This window comes from Triturus cristatus, chromosome 11, assembly GCF_964204655.1.
Source record: "Triturus cristatus chromosome 11, aTriCri1.1, whole genome shotgun sequence".
Lineage (NCBI taxonomy): Eukaryota > Metazoa > Chordata > Amphibia > Caudata > Salamandridae > Triturus > Triturus cristatus.
The window spans coordinates 278,236,342-278,254,576 of record NC_140594.1 but is presented as its reverse complement, the minus strand read 5'-3'; the positions used below and the strand labels follow the sequence as shown (position 1 = coordinate 278,254,576).

At 42.1% G+C, this 18,235-nt stretch overlaps 1 protein-coding gene and 1 long non-coding RNA gene across 6 annotated transcripts in view; one reads left to right on the top strand and one right to left on the bottom strand.

The window, feature by feature from the left end:
• The window catches only part of LOC146784025 (SEC14-like protein 2), a 418,275-nt gene that overhangs the window by 201,473 nt on the left and 198,567 nt on the right, over positions 1 to 18,235 (top strand). The gene's annotated exons all lie outside the window — the stretch shown is intronic.
• LOC146784024 (uncharacterized) overlaps positions 10,520 to 18,235 on the bottom strand; it is a 324,690-nt gene continuing 316,974 nt past the window's right edge. The window contains exon 4 of the long non-coding RNA XR_014970884.1: positions 10,520 to 10,727. This is a non-coding gene — a long non-coding RNA (uncharacterized LOC146784024). The remainder of the gene's footprint in view (positions 10,728 to 18,235) is intronic.

Here is an 18,235-nt window from a genome sequence, read left to right as displayed (position 1 = left end):
CGCTAATTTGCGATTTTCATGGAAATCGCTATTTGCGATTTGTCATGCATACATTTTGCGATTCGTTGTTTGCGATTCGGTAATTGGGACACGCTAATATCGATTCGCTATTTGATTCGCAGAATGTTTTGCGATTCCTTATATTTGCGAAAAAATGGATTTTCGCAAATATACAGTTGATGCATTTCAACACTGACTTTTGCGATCGCAAACGGCCTATTTTTGCGATTCGCACCCTTTGCGATCGCAAAAAGGTTTGATGCATGTGCCTGAGAGGCTTTAGCCACTTGTGGCGTGGTTCACGGTAAGCATTACAAACAAACAAGAAATTACCTATTGTTTCTTTATGGTCAGTACAACATGGACAAAGTGAAGTCGCCGGCTTCTGCCAACCACTGGTGAAGGCCCGTAATGGCAATGTACCTAGACGGAACTGGAAGTAAAGTTTCCTATCTAAGGTTTTGACAATTACATCCCAAAAGCACTCGGTATGAGGGACTATTTTATGTAGCAGAAACAGACCGGTCAGGTTCGGTTTCTCTGATAGAGCAACGTGTTCATCTTTAACCATAGACCAGAAGAGAGATTTAAAAACTTTCTTAGAGGGAAAGATGTGAGAGCCCGGCTCAAACCACAACTGGGGGAGGCCCATTCCGATAAGAGTGTTTCTAATTGACTTAAACCATGGAATTTCACCTGCCCCCTGTTGTGATCTAACATCCTGAAGCTCTTGGGCAAACATGGCAAGTTCTGGTGTGGACCATATTCGTCTCCATAACGCCACCATCCTGTACTGGGCTTGATGTTTAATTGAATGGAACCCCATATCCATCAATAGTGGTAGAGCGGGTGTTGATGGAGGAAGACTGACTAGGTTTCGGAAAAATTTGTTCTGTATCCTATCAAGGACAGCCAGGTCCACACAACCCCATATATCAGCCCCGTATAATATGGCAGAGCTGATTTTTGCACTATATATTTTAAGAGCGGGCAATACCCTTTTGGTCAGAGAACTCCGCTGCTCCTTCGCCAGACAACCGGACAGACGCGTAAATTTCAAGCTAAGCGCCGCTATTTGCTCTTTCCAGCGTGATCTATAGTCCATTGTCACACCAAGATAGGTCATAACTTCAACCTGTTCCAGACTAGACCCGTTCATCGTAACATTGCCCCTCTGTGGTTTTTTCTTTGTGAAGACCATAAATTTGGTTTTGTTGATGTTAATTTCTAAATCGTTCTCATTGCAGAAATCCACAAATTTGTCTATAGCTACCTGCAGACCCTTCTGTGTTTTAGCCAATATGAGCGTGTCATCAGCAAAAATTAAAAGGGGGAATTTAGTCCCACCCAGTGATGGGGCATCGGTAGGGGTTTCTGAGAGAAACTTAACCACTTGATTAATAAAAAGTATGAAAAGGGTAGGGGCCAGGACGCAGCCCTGTCTCACTCCACGAGTCACAGGGAAGGGTTCTGTGACCTGGCCCTGGCGGCCCCACCTAACTCTAGCAAAATTTCCCTCGTGCATCCTGATGGTAAATTCTAGGAGCGCAGAAGGAACTCCCATCTTTCTTAATGCAGCCCACATCTTTCCTCTGGGGACCAAATCAAACGCTGATTTGAGGTCCACAAATGCAGCGTATATCGTACCACCTCTCAAAAACACAGTTTTCCAGTAGATCATAACAAATCTTAAGATCTGATCTACAGTACTAATGTGAGCCCTAAAGCCAGCTTGTAATGGAGAGAGAATGTCAGCTTCGGTCATCCAGGTGTCGATTTTTCCTAAAAGCATTCTAGCCACTACCTTTTGTAGGGCATCAATAAGACTGATGGGTGCTTAACGCCTCATCATGTCGTCCGTGTAGTCCGTGTGTGGTTTGTTCGCGTCTAAGATCGTATTGGGACGGATTTAAGTATTAGGAAAGGGACGTTGAAAACGTGTGACGTGTTGGATAGCAATATGTATAGACATAGGACTGTGGTGTTGTGAACATGAAAACGGTAAAAGGACTAATCCGGTGATGTTGTCTGGTTTAGAGGAAAAAAACGGCTGGATGTGCCCAATCCGTCATCGCTAATGAATAAAGTGTATGGGGGGTGTGTGCAGAAAACCGTGTATGGGAACAGTGAAATTATCATGAGGGGTGTCAAAGGTGTAATGGTAATGGAACACGTGTGAACAGGAATGTCAGTTGTAAAAGATATTATAAGTCGATCTAAGTCGGGGATGAAATGTGTGGTGAAAGGCAAGTAGCGTGCATTAGAGGATTGGTGATTGTTAGTGGATCAGTAGTTGATCTAATAAGTAATGATGTTCAAGGTTCATTTGAAAATGTAGACATGAGGAATAAGTGATTAAGTATACAATTACAGATAACATGAAAATTCAGTGCGATCATTTAAACCATCCGGTTTCATCGAGTTTAAAAAATAAATCCAATGATTTTCTCTTTGCAACATGAAGTTGCGATTGTCTCTCCCTTCTTTCTTTGTGACAATTTCCAAAACACAAAATTTTAGTTGACTAACATTATGTCCAGCTTCCAAAAAGTGTTGAGCAACTGCTGATTTTTGTTGTTTGGTCCTAATGTCAACATTTCCGAGTATCACTTTAGCGACATCGAACTGAAAGTCTTACAGAAGGGCACATCTTTTGTACCGACAACAGCCAGCAACCTACTTGAATTACACATTAGCTTCTATAAGCTTATGAGGAAACTCAGACTTCGCCACTTCTTTGACAACATCCTGGCACCTACAAAAGAACAAGAAGAAGATCCCCTGATGGGCTTACGGCCTAAAAGTACATTTATGGCACCTGTCAGCCACAAATGTCTAGACCTATTTGAATCAAGTGTAAAGAATGACCTATCTAAACTCAACTACAGTAGAAACAGATCAAAACGCAGCAACCTTACTAACAAAGAGATTGGTATTTTAAGATCCATTGCATGCAATTCTGATATCATCTGTACCAAAGCGGATAAAGGTGGAGCACTTGTTGTACTCAATTCCGTTTACTACAACTCTCAAATATCAACTCACGTCCAGGATTCTGAAACATATTTGAAATTGGAAATTAATCCCACGACACAATACAGAGTGATCCTACAGGCCATTGTACAAGCTGCCGTCGACAACGGCACCATCAATGAGAAGGTTCAAAAATTTCTCATTCAACCTAATCCAAAAAGCCCAACCATCTTCATGGTACCCAAAATCCACAAGCACCCCACTAAACCTCCTTGTCGACCTATTGTCTCTACACGTGGAAGTCTCCATGAACCAGTTGGCAAATTTCTAGATCGCCATCTTCAACCCAGTGTCAACTCTATGAAATCATTTCTCAAAGACACCACCGACTTTCTAATCAAACTCAACCAAGTATCCATATCAGAAGACGAACACATCATCTTATGTACAGTGGATGTTAATTCCTTATACACCTCCATCCCTCATCAGATGGGTTTGGAGGCTATCGAACAGGCATTGCTACATTCAAAACACCCACACAACTTACAGGTTTTCCTAATGGAACTAATGCAATTTACCCTTTTTCACAGCTACTTTGAACACAACAATGAATGGTATCAGCAGTTAACTGGTACATCCATGGGAAATTGCGCTGCCCCAGCGTACGCTAATATTTTCATGAATCAATTCGAGGAAGATCACATTCTAACCATACCCACTTGGACCAGCCATCTAAAATTATATCTCAGATTCATTGATGACATATTTATCATATGGAGTGGCTCGGATCATGCTCTTAAGAATCATCTTGACAACCTCAACCAAATTGACCAACGACTACAATTCACCTTCAACATCCATCCAGATATCATCACCTTCTTGGACGTCACCATCATTAAAACACCTACGGGATTCGAGACTGACCTTTACAGAAAAAACACAGACAGGAACAATACCCTTCATTATCAAAGCTTTCACCCGCCACCACTCAAACAGCATCTCCCATATTCCCAAATGCTCAGAGTAAAAAGAATTGTATCCAACCCCAACAAATCGCTTGACCAACTCAACATCCTCACACAAAGATTCAAATCTCGTGGTTACCCTGATCAGGTACTACTAAAAGCAAAAGAAAGATCTAACTCCAAAAACCGGGATCAACTCCTCACCATACAACCCAAATCAACCAGTAATCAAGTTACGGTAGTTTCTAAATATTCCACCATGAGTACAAGCTACAGACGAATAATCAAAAAGCATTGGCAATTGCTTAAATTAGAGCAGGACTTCAACCATATTTTCGATGAGGAACCAATTTTCGCTTACACACGCAATAAAAACATCGGCGAAATACTAAAACAACAAAACCAACCACTCACACATTCTTCATTTAAAGGAACCATCCCTTGCTTGAACTGCAACAGCTGTAACAACATCATAAAAGGCGACTACATCACACACCCTATGAAAGGGCATAAAATTAAACTAAGAACGACGGCGACCTGTGACACATCCAACGTTATTTACATGCTCAAATGCCCTTGTGGCAAAATTTACGTTGGACAAACTGAAAGAAAAATGAAAATAAGACTCAATGAGCATAAATCCAACATCAGGACCAAACAACAAAAATCATCAGTTGCTCAACACTTTTTGGAAGCTGGACATAATGTTAGTCAACTAAAATTTTGTGTTTTGGAAATTGTCACAAAGAAAGAAGGGAGAGACAATCGCAACTTCATGTTGCAAAGAGAAAATCATTGGATTTATTTTTTAAACTCGATGAAACCGGATGGTTTAAATGATCGCACTGAATTTTCATGTTATCTGTAATTGTATACTTAATCACTTATTCCTCATGTCTACATTTTCAAATGAACCTTGAACATCATTACTTATTAGATCAACTACTGATCCACTAACAATCACCAATCCTCTAATGCACGCTACTTGCCTTTCACCACACATTTCATCCCCGACTTAGATCGACTTATAATATCTTTTACAACTGACATTCCTGTTCACACGTGTTCCATTACCATTACACCTTTGACACCCCTCATGATAATTTCACTGTTCCCATACACGGTTTTCTGCACACACCCCCCATACACTTTATTCATTAGCGATGACGGATTGGGCACATCCAGCCGTTTTTTTCCTCTAAACCAGACAACATCACCGGATTAGTCCTTTTACCGTTTTCATGTTCACAACACCACAGTCCTATGTCTATACATATTGCTATCCAACACGTCACACGTTTTCAACGTCCCTTTCCTAATACTTAAATCCGTCCCAATACGATCTTAGACGCGAACAAACCACACACGGACTACACGGACGACATGATGAGGCGTTAAGCACCCGGTAAGAACACTTTACACGTTTTAACTCGCATGTTTTACAGCAGTTTCCTACCACCTTACTAGTAAACCTGTCTGTAACTCACTCTTTGGGTAATATTCCTTTGGGTACCTTCGTTATGAACAGCACTGTAAATCCCACCGACACGGAGCTACATATATGCGGCCACTCACCCTTCGTAATAAGCGAAGTACTCACATTCCCATGATCTATTCACTATCTCTATTAATTCACATTGCCGCTTCATTTCACATCGCTTATTTAACTAACACCACTCCGTGTAAATAAACGCCACGCTATTCATCGATCCTACACTCATTTATCCTCTTTACCACTTGTAGATCTCCCCCGATGAAGGCTCATGCCGAAATGCATTGGGAGCTTGCAACTTATGTCAATGTTTACCGTAACGTGTTTGAAATGAACGCCACTAAAAACGACGAATAAAGTTTTTTCAAATTGATGAAATCTCAACTTTAATCATTCGAGTAACATTTGAAACCTCCTCGAGAGGACCATACCTGTGCCCGAGGGACACACCCCAGGACCTGGGAAGTGCATTTTTCACGTTTCTACTCACTCATTTTCGGAGAGCGAGACCTTGGAGCACGAAACAATTGATAAACAACCAAGTAACCACCACGCAGTGCGTGTACTATATACCTTGTTCTCTTCTTGATTATTAACCTGGTGTCAGGGTCATTCCAACTGTGGCTGTTTAGGTTTGCGATTGTAGAGGTATTCCATATTGACAAAGCGATTTTAGGTCTCACCTGTGACAGCACATGCACTCTTGCTTGCGAGAGATATTGTTTACTAGAAAGGAATGGAGCCAACCCCTTGCTTACCATTTGTTGGCTTCATTGTCACTCTTATTTACTGCCTTCTAATTGGGCAGTGTGTTCCAGCTTCGCTTTCTCTTCTTTCGTCTGGACCATGCACCAAGTACTGATTGCTTCATTTTTAGGTCTCGCTGAGCCAAAGGCTCGAAGAGACATTTTGTATGTGGGATTTTCAAAGTGCTACCCACAGTCTTTTGGCTGGCCTAAACCTTGAGTGCACGATCACATGCACGTGCACAGCTGCTCCCACTCCCCCCTCCCTTCTCTATAGCTTTCTTTCACTTTAGCCGCTTTGACCCTTGCATTCCCCCCTCCCTTCTCACCCAGCCCTTTGATGCTCTGCTCGATTACTTTCACTTTTGCCTCTTTGATGTTTGATTTTTACTGCCTTTGTTTATGTGACGGAGATCCATTGCATTTGGCAGAACATTTCTGGGGCCGTATTGCATGAAATACACCAGGTGGCGCTAACGTGTTTTACAGAGCACCATACAGCATTTTGTTCTGCGTTAAAAAAAAAAACGCTTTAGGAGCGGAAAGGAGCTATCCCTTTTACTTGTATTAAAATGTATTTTTAAAGGTGTCTCAAAGGATCCTGAACATAGTTTATACTAGCATGCTCCAATACTGTCCGTCTTTCACTCCTGATTGCACTGGCCTTCCAGGTCCTAAGACTCAGACTCATGATTTTACTGTTATTTCAAAACCAATCTAACATTTGTTTTGTTTTAGGTATTACCTTAGTAAAGCATACCTATGTGATCTTACTCTCCTTGGTCAGTGTTTTATTATGGATGACAAGATGTTTTCTCATTAGGACTCGCACCATAAGCCTCTTTCATTCCAAACATCTGGAAACTCATTCGTCTCTGTAACTATATAGTAATGGCTTTCAGTTACATCTGGCGGAAATTATGCTACACACCTATTTATTGCCTTCACCAAACGATTCTGCTTTCACTGGTGTGACCATAACTTGCCAAAATATTTTACTGATGCTTTCGGCAGTGTCTCCACTTCTGTCTGATCACTCCTCAAATGACACATTCCTTAATCCCACCCACAAGCAAGGTAAGCCACTACATTTTATGCTAATTTCAAACACTTTATCCAAATCTAAACCCATCATCGCTCCATCTGACATCACACATTTCACATGCAAATCAGTTCGCCTCCTTGTAGATCGCTCTCTCATGTACCCATCTGCTGTAGAAAACAGGACCCCACTGCTCTCAGTGCTTTCCACGTGATCTTCATAAAGACCTCACTTCAGTCTTGCACTACAGCTCATACAACTGCTTCATTATCCACCTTGTACCAAAGATAGGCCTCAGCCATGAATTACACTTGAAATAAGAGCGCATAACAGTAAATGAGGGCAGCAGTACATAAATGGCGAAAGCACATATTCACTGCTAACTTCTTGGTTAATCAGCAAGCCCTTCATACACTGCATAATGATCTAGGAGGTGTCAAATCTATCTATTTCCAGGACCTCATTACCTCACCATCCACAAGCGCTCTGTGCAAACCTTCAGCTCTTTACTCTCGCCATCATCTTCAATTATCAGTATTCTATTGTTCATCCTTACCTGCTCATGACTTCACCCTGCTACATCTGCTCCAAGATTAACACTATAATTAGTCCACAGTGCTCAAGTCCTCACTCGCCTCAACCCTGCGCAGTTACATTATTACGATTTAACACAACATCCTCCTAACAAACGTTTCCTCTTATGAAAGTAGCTAATCCACCCTGTGCCCCCCCTATAACCATTTCGTCCTCCCTTCATCAAATCTTTGCCTCTTTCATCCAACAGTTTCCCCTGCGTTTCCCTTCGCACTGACTGCCTCTCCTGTAACCGACTACTCAACCCTCTCCTGTGTTCGGGACCCTTCATTCCACTATCCTATCCTCTCCTCTGTTCTAGTCTATGCTCATACTCTTAGATCGTTCTGCCTCTCCTTTGATATTGCTGGTCACCCCACACTTTTCTCAATGAGCGCACGGGGCATTAGCTGGGTACCAGCCCTTATGCTCCTCAATAAGCAGCAGCAATCGTTGCAGTTTCACCAAGGTGAGTTTAGTAAAAGTTTATTTTACTACTTTCGATAACTGGTGCCTTTCGCAAACAGAAAAGGTAATGACAATGTATGGCACATTACAAGATGGCATGTTTTAATACTAGGGCTTCTGATTATATGCATAACGTTTGATCTAGCAGACATGATTGAACATATGGTGAGACCCTTAAATGAAGGCTTAGGGCTCAAATCACAAAGGGACTAATATGCAATAAAGTTACGTGTCTCTTCACTCATGGCAGAATCTCTGCACTGCACTCACTGCAGTGCGCTGAACAGAGAGGCTGCCCAGAGTGCAGAGACTCCACACTTGTACCTTTACTACACGTATGTCCCTTTGCAAATCAGACCCTTAACCTCTACTTCTTTGTGATTTTTAAAATAAAGAGAGGGAAGCATTTATAGTAAAAATGGAAAACTTGTGTCTCTATTTACAATGCAGTTATTGGTTGTTTTTAACTTTCAAGAAAATAACACATTTGTTATTAAACGACATCCATATCTTAAATCACACTTTTTATGATTGACATTTGGAATTTCATGTCATACCCTTCACTTGTGCCCATTCCCGACTTCTTATAGCTTGTTATCTAGCAGTGCTTTCAACACCACAGGCCATCAAATTCTGGACGGAACGGCCCTAAACGGTTTCGCCCATACCTCTATAATCACACTCAAATGCGAACAAGCATTGGCATAGCCAATAGGTCTCGCCTTTGGGACCGTTTAAGTGTTTAGTTATCCAGCACAATATCCTTGGTGCAGTAACATTAACGGTTGCATGGCTAAACACTTATAAGGTCCCAAAGGCGAGACCTATTGGCTATGCCAATGCTTGTTATTAGAGTCTTACTGCTTGCGCAGTGATAAAGAATATACTCTACCAGTCTTTCCTCACAGCAGCAAGAAAAAGGAAATAGCTCACATTACAAGAATTATGTCTTTTAGAAAGAGGGCTGTTCAAAGATGCTATGCTGCCTACTCATATTTCTTTTTGTTTACATGTCAAGGTAACCTACATATTACTTTTTAACAAACTCCATTCCCTTAATGAAAAAGTACACAAATGAACACGTAATATCTGGTTTTAATACCAAGGTAAGATACATTGTATATTAAAGAAACGTACGCTTGCATTGTGTTTCTGCTTTTAGATTCACATACTTAGTTTGCCCCCACCCCTCTCTGCAATGACAGCTTCCTTTGTGGTGCTTGTCCCATTCGTCATTTCACCACCCTCCCCCTCCATACCGATTCCTTCATTATGTGGCATGGTGTGGAGTAGTATTATACAGTGGGTGATTATGTGGAATTTTGTGAAGTTGAATTTATTTTGTGGAGTGTAAATATTTGTTTTGGATTTGAGTGAATCTATATGGAATGTAAATATGTGGTGTTAAATGTAGATTGGAGTGCAATTATGTGTAGTGGAATTATCTGGAGTTGAATTGTGTTGTGTGGAGTGGAATTATATGGTTTGGAGTGGAATTATGTAGCACAGTGTTAGGTGAAGTGGAATATTGTGGCATGGAGCAGAGTTGAATTATGTGGAGTTTATTTTATTGGTTAGAAATTATGTGGCATGGAGTGGAATGATGTGGAGCGGAAGTGTGTGCTATTGAATTGTGTGGCATGTTATTATGAGATGTGAAAATGTGTTGTGTGTAGTGGATGTATGCAGCATGGATTTGTGTGTTGTGGAACGAGAGATAGAGGAAGAGAGAGAGAGAATGAGTGAATCTAAGAGAGGTGGAACAGATTGTGTTTGTTAGAAGGATAGTGATTACAGGAGATATGAAGAAAAAAGAGGATTAGCTGGTGTGTTATTGTTTAAGAATGAAAGATCTGTAGCAAGTATGCAACTAATGCTTGTGAGGGAAAATGTTCTATGGCCTTTGCTTTTCCTCTTTGAATGCAAACCTTCCGTTAAACAAATCAAAATTGTATCAAGCTGGAGTGTAGTTATGTTATTTGAAGAGGATACAAAGTTATTGGGAGCATACAATTGTATATTTGCTCCAATGAGTAAGAGTAAATAATTAAAATAGTCTCCTTTTTCATTTTTGATATTATTTTTATTGTTTAATTTCATGCGTATATGTATATAGGATTTTCAATTTTGGTGCAAAGATTTTATTTGAATAGCAGTAAAACATTTTAATTAATGTAAAGCATGTACATTTCTTTATTTGTTCATACTTTGAAAACTCTTGTAGAATGTCTTTGATGAATCCATTGTTATTGATTTTACATGTTACTGGTAAATAGTTTCATTAATTAATCTGCCAAATGTTGTACTTGTGGGCTGATAATAAACCAATCCATTAATGATTCAATATTAATGTCCGATTGTAAGTTTTCATTGCCTTGAACTTGTGTTGTTAGTGTCATTGTTTCTTGCATGTTTTTTTCAATTCCATATATGTGAACGGTTATTTTTTCTGGCGGTGCTTCTGTAGTCTGTGAATAAAATAGATTCAAAGATTAGTTTTATATCCATATATAAATACATACATTACATATTTTAAATTATTGCTAATGGATCTAAGTATTTGTTTATAGTAAGCCGATTATATTTTGGTAGTATGTATACTTTATTTAGTAAGTATATAACTTTGTTGTATTTATAAAAAGTACTTTAGTTGTAGTATATATTTTACTTCTAAGATCTGCACTCTATATGATTAACCAATTGTATGGTAATATTCTTCAGTTAGGGTGAGCACTTGTTTGTTATTGTTTGTACTGGGTGTGATTTAGTCCTAATGGTGGTTTCAACTTAATTTTAAATATTATTTGAAGGCTGCTGCTGCATAATATATGAGAAATTTTATTGGTTGGAATGATGAAAAAGTTTGTGTTGGAGAGAGGATCTTTTCTAGATTCAAATGACTAATGTGAGAAGATACTAACTTTTTTTTAAAAGATGGTTGAATAAGGTATTTAATGGAAGTGAATTTTTATGATTTTTTGGCCATATTTTTAAGGTTAGTGTAATTATGAGGAAAAGATTTGTAATAGGGGAGATTATTTTGCTATATCATACTCTGGGGAGTTTATTGTTTTTGTTTGCTGTTGTGGTATTGTTGTAGTTGGGATCCTGGGGTTGTTAAAAGAATATGACATTTTTGTATGGGAAATAGAATAGTTTTATTTGAATAATTATAGTAGGAATATAGGCTGGCTATGAAGTTATTTTTTTAATACCTTTATATTTAACATTTTGTTTTTGAAATGTGAGGGGATCTAGTGATTTTGTTAAGCTAAATTAGTTTGAGATTGTTTGTAATACAAGTAGGTATTTAATTATTCAAATTTATTAATAGTTTATTTTTCAAATATTTTTATTATTTCAAAACATGTTTCAAAATGGCGGAAGAAAGTAGGTACTATTGACGGTTAAAGAGTATTGGACGCTGAGATGAGTTAGTTGTTTTTGTGGAAGTTCTTTAAAAGGCTTGAAGGTTACTAATTGCAATTTTGTTACATTTGGTTAGGGGTGGTGGGTTTATTATTGTATATTTTGTTTTTATTTTAAACTTACTTGAAATACGCCATATCTTGTTGTATTTAGAACCTTCTCTTCATTAAATTCATGTACCATCACATGTGTGATTTTAATATATCCTCCATTTTATTGGAAATTGCATTGCCTCTCTCCATAAAGTTATCTTGATAAAGTCGATGGAGTCTTTTATTGTAATTGATTTCAGTTATGTTTCCTGTCCTCCAATGAAAGCCTTTTTTTATAGGTCCTACTGTAAAATAGAAATTATAAATAGTGAGAGCTACCTTTGATCAAATAAACCCATGTGGAACTACTGCCTAGTTATCATATCATGATACATAAATGCCAAGCAACTGGAACAGTGCCTCAAACACCCAGTCTGGTTTCAGGGAGCTAAATTATTAATGGCATAACAGCTGTATTCTGCAGGGTCCGGAGTGGCTTAATCTTTTTACTTTGACCTGTGAGAGGCAAGTGCCACTTTTTTAATATGAATTTTAGGGGATGAGACACTGCTTATTACAAGAGATAGGGCCTGAACGACTCCCATTATAGATACTGGCCCTACCTTAAATATTTAAGATTTAGAATAGCGTTCTAATAATGCTTAAAAAAGAATTGACATGGCTGGTCATTGATTTTGTATTGCTGTGTGGCAAAATTACTAAGCATTAACACACAGAAAGATATTTTTAACATATACATTTTATCTTTTACTATGACTAGTAGCACAATATGTACAGGAAGGCATCATTGGTTTACCAGTAAACCTATTGTTGTAGTCATACCTATGTCCACGGATATATATTTTAGGCATAAATTAGATGAGAGAAATAAATAAATGAGAGGAATATGAAAATAGGTATGTGGGAAAGAAGAAAGTTAAAGGAAAAAAGTTGAGAATGAACAAAGGAGAGGAATAAGGGAGGAGGGCAGGCATGGAGAGAAGCTTGAAAGAGGGAAGGAAGTAAAATAAGGAAGGAGGAAATAAAGTATAGGAAGAAAATGCACACCGAAAAGATATAAAGAGAGAAAGGATTGAAGGAAACAAATGAAACACGGATCAAAGGAAGAAACACGATAAGGGTCAAATTTGAACAAAGACGAGAGGGAAAAGAAGTAAGGACTGAAGGTAAAAAGAAGAGGAAATAAGGAATGGAAAAGGCAGGAGAAAGGTATTAAATGCGGAAGCAAGCAGAGGAAAGAAAAGAAGTATTGAAGATAAGGAATAAACTTGATTAGGATATAATAAAAGAGAAAGGGAGAAGGAAAAATGTAAGGAAAGAGTGAAGGCAGTGGAGTAGGAAAGAGAAAGTGAGAAAGCAAGAAATTAAGAAAGGGAAACAGATATGTAGGAGAGAAACAAGGAAACATTGAAAATAAGACAGGAAGGAGAGGACGAAAGGAGGGACTGCAAGAAAGGAGGGAAAGAAAGAAGAGAAAGAGAGAAGGAGAAAGAAGAGGCAGCTAGAAAGCAAGAGGAGAAAAAGAGAAAAACATTGAAGAGAATGAGAAAGATGAAGATAAAAGAAGGATAACAAGAAAGAGAGAGAAATCTTTTATTGTAGTTGATTTCAGTTCAGTTTGTTCCCTCTAATGAAAACCTTTTTAATACCTTCCTCCTGTAAAATAGGAATTAGAAATAGTGAGAGCGATTTCTGATCAAATAAAACTATGTGGAGCTACTGTCTTGTTTTCAAATAAGGGTACATAAATGCTAATCAACTTAAACACTGTCCCTTGAACACCCAATCCGGTTCCACGGTGGAAAATTATTAATGGCATGACAGCTGTATCCTGCAGGATTCCTAAGGAGCTGCTTAATCCTTTTACTTTGACCTGTAAGAGGCAAGTGTGTGTCACTTTTTGTTATGAAATTCAGGGGTTGAGATTCTGGCTGTTATGAGAGATCATCCTGAAGGACTTCCATTATAGATCTTGGTCCTGCCTTAAATATTTAAGATTAAGAATAATGTTGACTTATTGTTATGCTAGAACAAGTATTGACACAGCAGGTTCTTTTTATTTTATTGCTGTTTGACAAAACGACTAAGCATTGGCACACAGAAAGAAAGTTATAACATATAAATGTTATCTTTAACTATGAGTATTAGCACAATATGTATATGACGGGTTCATTGGGCTTTACCAGTAAACCTATTGTTATAGTCATGCTCATGTCCATGGATAGATGTTGGAGGCAAAAATTAGATGAAAGAAAGAAATGAGAGGAATATGAAAATAGGAATGTGAGAAAGGAAAAAATGTGAGAATGAACAACGGAGAGGATGGGCGAGGGCAGGGAGGGAGGAATGGATAGAAGATAGAAAGGGGGAAAGAAGCAAAATTAGAAAGGTAAAAGAAGAAAGAAGAGAAACAAAGGCACTCAAAGGATATGAAGAGAGAAATGAAAGAAGGAAGTAGGAAACTACTGAACAAAGGAAGAAAGGTGATAAGAAACAAAATTGAGCAAAGAAGAGATTTTATTGACGTAAGGACTGAAGGTGAAAAGAAAAGGAAACAAGGAATGGGAAAGCAAGAAGGAAAGTAAATGAGGAACTAAGCAGAGGATTAGGAAAGGAAAGAAGTATGAATCATAAGGAACACACTTGAGAAGGATATAATGCAAGTGTAGGGGAGAAAGAAAAGAAACGAAAGAGTGACGGCAGGAGAAAATGGAAATGAAAGTGTGAAAGCAAGGCTTGTAGAAAGGAGAGGTGATATGATGGAGACAAACAGAAATATATTGGAAATAAGACAGCTAGAAGGAGAGGACGAAAGAGGGGCTGCAAGAAATAAGGGAAAGAAGTTAGAAGAAGGCAGAAGAAGAGGCAGCTAGAAATCAAGAGAGGAAAAGTGAAAAAAGTTGAAGAGAATGAAAAGGACGAGAGAGAAAAATGAAGAGAACAAAAAAAAGATAACAAGAAAGAGAATTTATTGTAATTGATGTCAGTTGTGTTTCTTGTCTTACAATGATAAACTTTGTTATAGCTTCCTCCTGTAAAATACAAATTAGAAATAGGAAGACTTAATTTTGATCAAATAAACCCATGTGGAGCTACTGCCTACATAAAGGCCAATCAACTTACACCCTGCCCCTTATACACCCAGTCCGGTTTCAGGGAGCTTAATTAATGGCATAACGGCTGTATTCTGCAGGATCCCAACAGAGCTGCTTAATCTTTTTACTTTGACCTGTGAAAGAGCACAAGTGACACTTTTTGTTATGAAATTCAGGGGCTGTGAGGCTGCTTATTATGAGGGATAGGGACAGAAAGATTTTCATTATAGACACTGGCTCTGTCTTAAATATTTAGGATTAAGTATAATGTCTACTTGTTGTTGTAATGGTATAATAAGTATTAACACAGCTGGTCATTGGGGGGGCGTGGCTGGACGCCAATGGAGCAGGGAGTCTAGACCGGAGCTCCTGCCGGCGAACCCCCATCACAGCCCATCCTGGCGGGGGTCGGCAGACGGGGCGCAGCGGCTCGCCTTCACTTAGAAAAAAGCAGTACAGAGACGCTGCGGAGACAGGCAAGATGGCGCCTGCTTTCTGAGCTCCCGATCTGAGGGAGCATCTGGCGACTGTCTCTCCGGCACGGTGTCCCCGGGAGACGATCAGGACCGGCGGAGCGCTGGAGGAGCAGGACCTTGTGGCTACTGGCAGGTGGAGGTGGGATTGGCCGGAGATCGGGCCGCAACGGAGAGGGCAACACAGAAGGTGAAATTGGCGCCGAAGACCTGGGAGTGGCCTTCGCTGTGCAGTCTGCCGTCAGGCGGCTCACAGGCCCCATCCTGAAGCGGGAGCCTGCTGAGGCTATCGCGGGTGCTGGGAGCCCTGGCCGGCAAGTGAACAAGGAGGTGAGACAGTGGGAGACCTGAGCCGTTGAGGGTTAGAGAACGGCACACTACGGAACTGCCGGCTGGCGGTGGGGACTAGCCTGTAGGGAGTGCAGGGCCCGGCCGGCGCAACGAGGCCTGAAGACCTGGCTGTATCCTTAGTGGGCCCCGGGAGGGACCGGCGGTGCCACGTGCGGAGGAGGCCCGTCTCCTAAACCTGGGACTGAGTGGCGGACCGGGCCGCCACAGCTACGATCGCTAACCCCATTGTCCTGACGTACAGACGGAGGAAGACCGAGGGGGGACTGCTCCTGAAACGGTGAGGAGAAATTGCGGTGGGAGGACCGGAGGCTGCCAGAGCAGTGAGGGTGGCCGGGCACCGCGGCCTCGAGCGCCAAGTGGGGGAACTCACAGACGGCGCTGAGGGGCGGGCTCGCATCCGCACATCTGCAAGCTGGTAGAGGGGAACAAGCCTGAGAGAGGCAGGATCCGGGGGCTGTGAGCCCGTCCCGTACTGACCTGTTGCGCGGCCGTGTGCCCTCCGGCCATGCTGATTGACTTCCGGTGGTGAGGAGAGTAGTAGATGCAGGTGGGGACTCCTGCCGAGGTGGATTGTCTCCTTGTGCCCGCTCCCGGCGGCTTTGCTGCTGGGCTGACCCTGCTCCTGTCGGTTGGGATCCGCTCCGCGTGTGCTTGGACTTGGGGGCCCTCGCTGCAGGAGGGACCTGCGCACGCTCGGAGTTGCTGCCCGCTGGTGCTCCTGCTGCCTGGCCTACGTCCATACTACTCTCAGTCAACAAGAGACGGGAAATGGAACAACAGGAATCAGCGGGCGAAGATAACGGGAAGTTGTGAGCACACCCCGGGACTCACAGTGAAAAAAAGGCCCCTCAAGACGACGTATCACTTCATGATATACTAAAGGCCACAGAAACATTGCAGACTGCTGTGGAAACCAAAATAGACACGCTCCGAGAAGATTTGGGCCTCCTGCGGACAGACCACAGGAAATTGGTTGACCAGGTCACGATGGTGGAGGGGGAGGTCGGTGGCCTGAAACCTCAAGTGTCCAAGACTGCACGCAAAATCACGGATCTTGAAAAAAGGGTTCTGGTGTTGGAGCAGCGAGCCGAGGACGTGGAATACAGGGCACTGCGAAATAACATACGAGTCATTGGGCTGCCATAAAAAGTTGAGGGGAACGATATGGTTGCCTACCTTGAGAACTGGCTACGCACTGAGGTAGCGGAGGAGGACCGGGCGCCATTTTTCGCGCTAGAGTGGGCTCACAGGGTTCCAGCCCAGGCGCCCCCTCCTGGGAGGCCACCGAGGCCTGTGGTGGCTCACCTGCTGTTCTACAAAGACAGAGACCACGTGCTGAGACAAGCGTGCCTCTAGGGGCACCTTAAAATAGAGAATAGAATGGTCCGGATCTTCCCGGACTTTTCCAGGGAAGTACAGAAGCAGCAAGCCTCCTTCATCACGGCGAAAAGGAAACTGCGACAAGTGTTGTACTCTGGTGTTCCCTGCTAGACTGCGGATAGTGCATGCAGAGGAGACCAAGTTCTTTACTACACCTCAGGATGTATGGGACTGGATAGAGGGGCGGGGACAGCGAGATCGGAGGCGTGGCGGTGAAGACCAGCCGAGAGAGACCACGCACGGTCCCCTGGGAGGGGGGGGGGGACAATCAAGGGCCACCGGATGATGGAGGAGGCCCGCCAAGACAGGGAGAGTGCAGTGGCAGCAATAACCTCCCTGAGTGCCACGAGCCCACAGGGCAACCCTTCTCTTTCGGGATAGGATCAGAGAGACTCGAATTCTGACACCAGCTCGAACACAGGGGGGGATGCCAGTCAGGTTCTGCCAGAAGTGACCACTAGAACGGTGGATGACTTGATATGACGCAAGTATGCGCCGGACTTTTCAGCTGCGGGGTGGGGGATCATAGCTCGCGGCTGTTCTGAGAACCGTGGGACACAGCAGGGGTGACACGAAATCGACCTGTGTGATGGGGGGATCCGGAGGGGGCGGAGGAGTGGGTTTCCCTCCAGTCGGGCTGTTTCCTTGCCACCATCTGAACATTAAGAATTTGACTGTTACCATGCCAGAGGGCAGTTGGGATGGGAAGATGTTCTCACTTGTCCTGGGGAGGGGGAGTTGGGGAAGTTTAGTTGTTTTAAGTTGGGGGCACTGCTGTCTATTAGCTCAAAGGGGCACGAGTTACAATGCGTTGGTTACTTCATTCATTGCACTGCATTGAACGCTACGCCAGGGCACGAGGGCCCGACAGACATAGAGAAGCTACTCCGAGATGTTGACATAGCCGACATATAACTTCCTCTCTTGGAACGTCCGAGGGATGCACTCTATGCACAAATGCTACAAAGTTTTCTACTACTTGAACAGGCGAGGGATTCATATTGCGATGCTGCAGGAAACGCACACACTAGCTTCGGAGGGGGCGGCCTTGCAGCGCAGATGGAGAGGGCAAGCATATTATACTGTGTATTCAACGTTTGCCAGAGGGGTCCTCATTTGGGTCAGAGCAGGGGTCCCCTTTCAACATACTGGTCACAAGGTAGACTAAGAGTGGAGGTACGTAGAGGTCACAGGG